Source organism: Crocodylus porosus, unplaced genomic scaffold, assembly GCF_001723895.1.
Source record: "Crocodylus porosus isolate Cpor-Errol unplaced genomic scaffold, CroPor_comp1, whole genome shotgun sequence".
NCBI classification, from domain to species: Eukaryota; Metazoa; Chordata; order Crocodylia; family Crocodylidae; genus Crocodylus; species Crocodylus porosus.
Genome location: NW_017728931.1, coordinates 42,283,048 through 42,289,141, shown reverse-complemented (window position 1 = coordinate 42,289,141; position 6,094 = coordinate 42,283,048). Strand labels below are relative to the sequence as shown.

Here is a 6,094-nt window from a genome sequence, read left to right as displayed (position 1 = left end):
GGTTCAAGCACCTACATTGAACACCTTCAAGAGCAAATTGGATGCTTATCTTGCTGGGGTCCTATGACCCCAGCTGACTTCCTGCCCTTCGAGAGGAGGGCTGGACTCAGTGATCTTCCGAGGTCCCTTCCAGCCCTAATGTCTATGATTTCACAGTTTTCTTTTTCCTGTTCCATTTTTACTTCTGACATTTTATTGCCAATAGTGTTACCGCTATGCACACTTTTTCAAGTTCAATCCAAACAGAGATTGAGTTGGTTATCCCCAGTGTCTTTCCCCACTCACTTTCTCTTACCAAATAGCTTTCTCCTTATGCAATTATTCAACCAAGACAAAGATCCATTAGGTTATTAGTCCATTCCTACTGTCAGTACAGGATTGTGACTATGTTTAGGGGGAGGGGAGAAAAGAAAAGCTTTTTGTTTTTTATTGTTTTTTTGTTTTGTTTTTTTTGGGTGGCTATTGCAGTGCATCAGACCAGAAGGATAAAGACATCAATTGCTATATATACTTGGAAGCCACACTCCCTTTGTTCCTGTCAGGAAGAGAGATTCAAGCCACTGGAAAGCCAGTTGGATCTATTTAAAGAAACAGGATATGCTACAGAAAGGTATCTCTGGATTTGCAGTTCCTTCCCTTTCCATTTAAACCTCTATTTGTGTGACCAGCTTTAGCCTTACTGCATCTTTTATTTCTTCTCACACCCAAGAACATCCAGTTGTACTTCTACCATTACAACTTGAAGTCTGAGGATTTTACTGTCCCCTTGGTGCTGTAAGGAGAGGGCCACACTAAAAATACTCACTCATCACTCCACTTCTCCAAAAGTGTTTTATGAGTGCTTGAGTTAGCATGAATGAAACTATGTTAAAAAAGCCTGTTACGTTGTAGTATATTAGAACTTAAACAAACCTTACCTTGAAAGTTTAATTCGTAGTACTGAGAACCTGCTTTAAATAAAACCGTTTTTCTCTGATTATTTAGGAAGGCCTCTTCGAGTTCCTCAGAAGTTATTGTAGCAGCACTATGATTCGATTGCTATAGAACAAAAGAAATGGGAAAGTTATTTCCATAGAGGTGTCCACTCATGACGGACTAGATTTTGAACTTTAAAATAGTTATTAAGTGGACAGTTGCACAACATCAGCCTAACATGTCCCTCCAACCGCTACATAAAGCTAAAGAAATATTTTCAGTCTAGTTTTATGAACCTGAGAAATGTAAAGTGAACAAAGGAGGTTTAGAATAGAATGAATAAAACGGATTCACACAGGCAAGGCCAACAGGCAGGGTAAACCCCGGTAGACATAAGCTTATTATTATTTTTATTATCATTCATAGCGTTTTAAAGGCCAGCATTCCTAAGGAACAGCCTTAAGTTTTCCTCCAAGCTAAAAGGTCATCTTTACTTCTATCATGCTGGATTGACAGATTTCAATCAGCTCTAAGGGGAGAGAGGGAAAGAGATGAGGGTAGTGGGTTAAGGAGCACTGGATTTCTAAAAACTATGAGGAGGAAGAAGGGTCTCCTTCTGAACATATCAACACCACAGCCATCCCCACCACATTTCTGCTTACAACAAGGAAGGGAAATAGCTACTTTCCATGTTCCATTTTTAAAGAATCTGATCAAATTTTCAGCAAATGGATTTGACTCTTCAGTGGAATATCCGAAAAAAAACAAGTATTTACAATCACGTTGGTGTCACCAAACCTCACAGGAGTTGGAGTCTGGGTCTCTCAGTTTACCCACACCTTTTGCGGGCTGAGCAATCTGGCCCAAACCGTATCTCCTGTAATGCACCACTGGCAGCAGTCACCGGGGCTGACAAGCTGGTAGCACACAGGTATCAATTCCTTGTGGAAGTAGATTTTGTTCCGTTTATGCTCATTGCAAATAGTATTTCTCCATTAACATATTACAAAGTAGATTTTGCAAGGCACAAAACTACCATGAATATGACATACATACAAGAGTAGTCACATTTATGAGGCCAGTGTTAATGTGTTGTAAAGGTGAAGTTTCTGAGTGAGTAACTAGGGGAATTAAATTTGACCATTACATCCTGCTAAGTAGCAAATTTCTCACTGTACTCATTATAGGCCTAACCCTACGATACGAACCAATATGCTGCCATGTTGCATGCTCTCAGTGAAGGTGGTGTACCATACCCTGCTCCAAGAACTCATCCTTAACAAATAGAAGTGTTCCCTCCAAAAGAAACCTAGGGTTTGTAATGCAGCCCATTGGGAAAGAAAACAAGTGCACTGTAGGAGTCCTTGGCTGTGGGGTATCATGGAAGATTTAGTCCACAAACAGCACAGCCCACAGAGGAAAAATAGAAAATAAAGCACAAACACCATAACCCAGGGGTGGGCAATTATTTAGGCTGGAAAGCCACTTGGGAAGATTTGGTGACCTGCTGTGCGCCAGGTCAGCAGCCCTTGCTACACCAGGTCAGCACCCTGTCCCCCCTGCAACAGCTCACCAAAACTCCCTAAGCCAGGGGTGGGCAATTATTTTGGCTAGTGGGCCACTTAATGAATTTTAGAAGTTGCCCTCTCACAGGCCACACCTCTCTCACACCCTCTCTCTCTTTCTTTCTCTCTTCCCAATCCCCACACCATCTGATCACACCACCTGAAACTGTAGCATGCCCCAGACTGAAGCACACTCCACCCAGATCTGCAACACACCCCAATCCCCACTCTGTCCAGAGCTGTAGCACACCCTGATCCCCACCCCAACCCCAGCACCTGCTAGCCGCGTCTATAACTTACACCAGCACCCACCCAGTATGCTGGAAGCAGCCCTGGGCAGGCAAACAGCCCTGCCCACCCAGCACCATGCAGCAGCCAGAGCCACTGGCTGCCTGTGCACTGGATCCCATGAGTTTGCAACCACCCACCTGCAGGCTGGATATAAATCAGTTGGCAGGCCAGATCTGGCCCATGGGCCATATTTTGCCCACCCCTGCCATAACCCCTATGACCTATAGTAATGTCATTGTGAGTAAAATTATTTTTCAGCATAGTCAAGATTTTTTTATGGGAAGTGGGCACTTACTTTCTGCTAAAAAGGGGGTTTTTTTGTTTAATTAAAGTAACCAGCTGTAGCTGGAAATTTTTAGTCATGCTGGAAGCTGGCTAGCAAAGTTGTGAAGGGTAGTTAAAAAAAAATGCAGAAGTGTAGTTATATATCTAGGAAGCACTAAAAGACCTCTGGGCAACATCTAACATGCACTGTTTGGAGGGGAAAAAAAACAGAGACAACCCTCTAGAGAGACAGGCTCAGATGGTTTGACATCAGCAGAAGAGGCTTACCAGTTGCCCATATTCAATCCACTCTCCATGTTCATCCTGCCAGTACCAGGCATACTCCATTTGGACAATAAAGTAAAGTAAAGGCTCACGACAAAAGGCGCAGAAAGATGTCAATGCAAAACGGAAGAGCAGATCAACTACTGGTGGTCTCCTGAACTCTAGAATGAGAGAAAGAAAAATATCCAGATTTAACAAGAACAATTCAACTGGACTCCTACCTGCTGAGCAACAGAGACAAGGAGGGATACTCTTAAGCAAACCCTGCCCACTGAGTCCCTTTCCTTGGACACCAAAACCAGAACTGAAGTGGTGAATTTATCTCGAGGATGCCCCCCATTTGCTACTGTTAATCAAGTTGAAAATTGATTTCCAGAACATGAGCAAGGGGTGCCCCAAGTGTAGCTTCATCACTCCATTTCTAGCCTGAGCAGGCAACTTGGAATAGACTCAACAGGCTGGGATGAGATGGGAAACAAGGTATGTTGTAGGGCAATGGTGCTCAACCTTTTGGCCCTGCAGGCCAAATAAGAGGCACGGGGCCAGTCCATGCACCAGGATCATGCCCAAAGGGTCCTGTACTACCTCCACCCAGTCCCATATGCACATCCCATCATCACCCTGCACATGCAGCACAACCTGTTTTGTACCAGGATCCATATGTAAACAAAAGGCAGTCTTTACCCAGTGCCCTGAACTCCCGACACGCTACTCCCATCCTCTGGCCCCAGCCCCTCAGTGCATGGGGCAGGGGGAGGATGTGTAGAGTATGGGGGGGCCCAAGCAGCCCCTCGTAGGCTGGAACTCTGGCAGCCTGCAATGGAAAAACCATGGTTTCTTTTGTTTTTCCTCTTCAAAGGAGAAAACATTTTTAAAGTTTGTTCATGACCCTTTCATATATTCTTGTGACCAACTTTTGGGTCACCACCCACTGGTTGAGAAATACTGGACTGGATAAGAGAGCAGGGGGCTGAATCTGGCCTACAGGCCAGGGTGTGAGCACTTCTGTTGTTAGGTGAATAGACCTTGTGGCAAGGAGTGGCTCCATGCAAAAGACCAAGACTCTGCATGCTTGGCAGGAGCTCTTTCAGCAGCTAAAGCTAGAACTATGAGGTGCTAGAGGAAGACTTGATTTGAGGGAACTTTCAAGAGAATTGCGTGCCACTTCCAAGAGAACCTGGGTTAAGTGTGAGGGACCTCAATCTAGCCATGCAAACACATACAACTTTCAGAATCTATCTGATAAAAAAAAAGAGTAGCCAAAATCAAAATCCACCCCATGATATAGTTTGTGGATTCAAGTCCAGAGATGCTCATATTTGTGCATTTTGGGTTTAGTTCTGTCTTTATTTCTCACCTGGTCAGAAGAGGAAGCACCTGCTAAGTGACATAAAAGCGTAAGATTGGCTCAGGACTGGACAAGTGTTGCTATTGCATTGATAGGTCTGGTGCGGTGTTAACAGAGATGTACCCCAGGTTCCACAATTTGGGTCCCAATCTAGTTTTCTTTAACATATATTTGGGGAGAAAGCAAATCAGAATTATTGAGCTATACCCATTACATAAAAGTAAATTGTGTAGTTTGGATCTAAACCAGACTTCTACCAAGTTCAAGCATTTTTGGCTCCATGGTTTTGACTTGGGCTCAGATATCTTGGCTACCAGAAGACAATGACACTCAGTTCTTACACCGTGCGTTTCATTTGTAGATATCAGAGTACTTTGCAGGGGAGGTACATGCCATTCCCCTCCTTTTATAAATGGGGAAAAAAGCCCAAGGCATGGAAGTGACTTATATTAATTCAGCAGGCCAGTAACAGAACTGAAAATAAAGCCCACATCTTCCAGTTCTAACCACCAAGTCCAGCAATTGAGCAGTGTCTAGCCAGTCACCAAAGATGACAGCTCATCATAGTATTTGAAGAAAGTTTCCCTAGCCCTTTTAACTTTACCACTCCAATTTCTGGTGCCAAAAACAACTAATATTCTTTCTAGACCTTGGCATTTCACTATCCCTTGTGTTGTATTTTCTTATAATTAATGCACCTACACATTCAAGGCATACCCATCTGCTTGAACAGACTGCCCAGAGGAGTTTTCCATCTATTGACTACTTAGTGAAATCCTATGAAATATGAACTAGTCAGGGAACTTCTGGAGGAACTGGATGTATTTAAATCAGCTGGTCTGGATGATCTCCACCCTAGAGTGCTGAGGGAATTAGCTGAGGTCATTGCGGGACACCTGGCACGGCTTTACAAGCACTTGTGGTGTTCTGGTGTGACGCCAGAGGACTGGAAAAGGGCCAATATGGTTCCCATCTTCAAAAAAGGGAGGAAGAAGGACCCAGGGAACTATACACCAGTTAGCCTTACCTCGATCCTGGGTAAGCTTTTTGAGACAATTATTCTGGCACACATCCACGAGGGGCCAGCAGGGGAGATTATGCTTAGGGGAAACCAACACGGGTTCATTTGAGGCAGGTCCTGTCAGACCAACCTGGTGGCCTTCTACGACCAGGTCACCAAATCCTTAAATGCAGGGGTAGCAGTGGACAGTCTTTCTAGACTTCCGGAAGGCCTTTGACATGGTCTCTGACCCCATTCTCATTAAGAAAATGGGGGACTGTGGTGTTGACACCTACACAGTCTGTTGGGTTGCCAACTGGCTGGAGGGTTGTACCCAGAGAGTGGTGGTGGATGGGCCATTTTCGACCTGGAGGGATGTGGGCAGCGGGGTTCCCCAGGGCTCCGTCCTCGGGCCCGCACTGTTCA

At 44.6% G+C, this 6,094-nt stretch overlaps 1 long non-coding RNA gene across 1 annotated transcript in view; it reads right to left on the bottom strand.

Moving 5' to 3' along the window:
* The window catches only part of LOC109316064, a 9,499-nt gene that overhangs the window by 1,292 nt on the left and 2,113 nt on the right, over positions 1–6,094 (bottom strand). The window contains exons 2-3 of the long non-coding RNA XR_002102659.1: positions 3,324–3,481; positions 913–1,038 (exon numbers count right to left, since the gene is read on the bottom strand). This is a non-coding gene — a long non-coding RNA (uncharacterized LOC109316064). The remainder of the gene's footprint in view (positions 1–912; positions 1,039–3,323; positions 3,482–6,094) is intronic.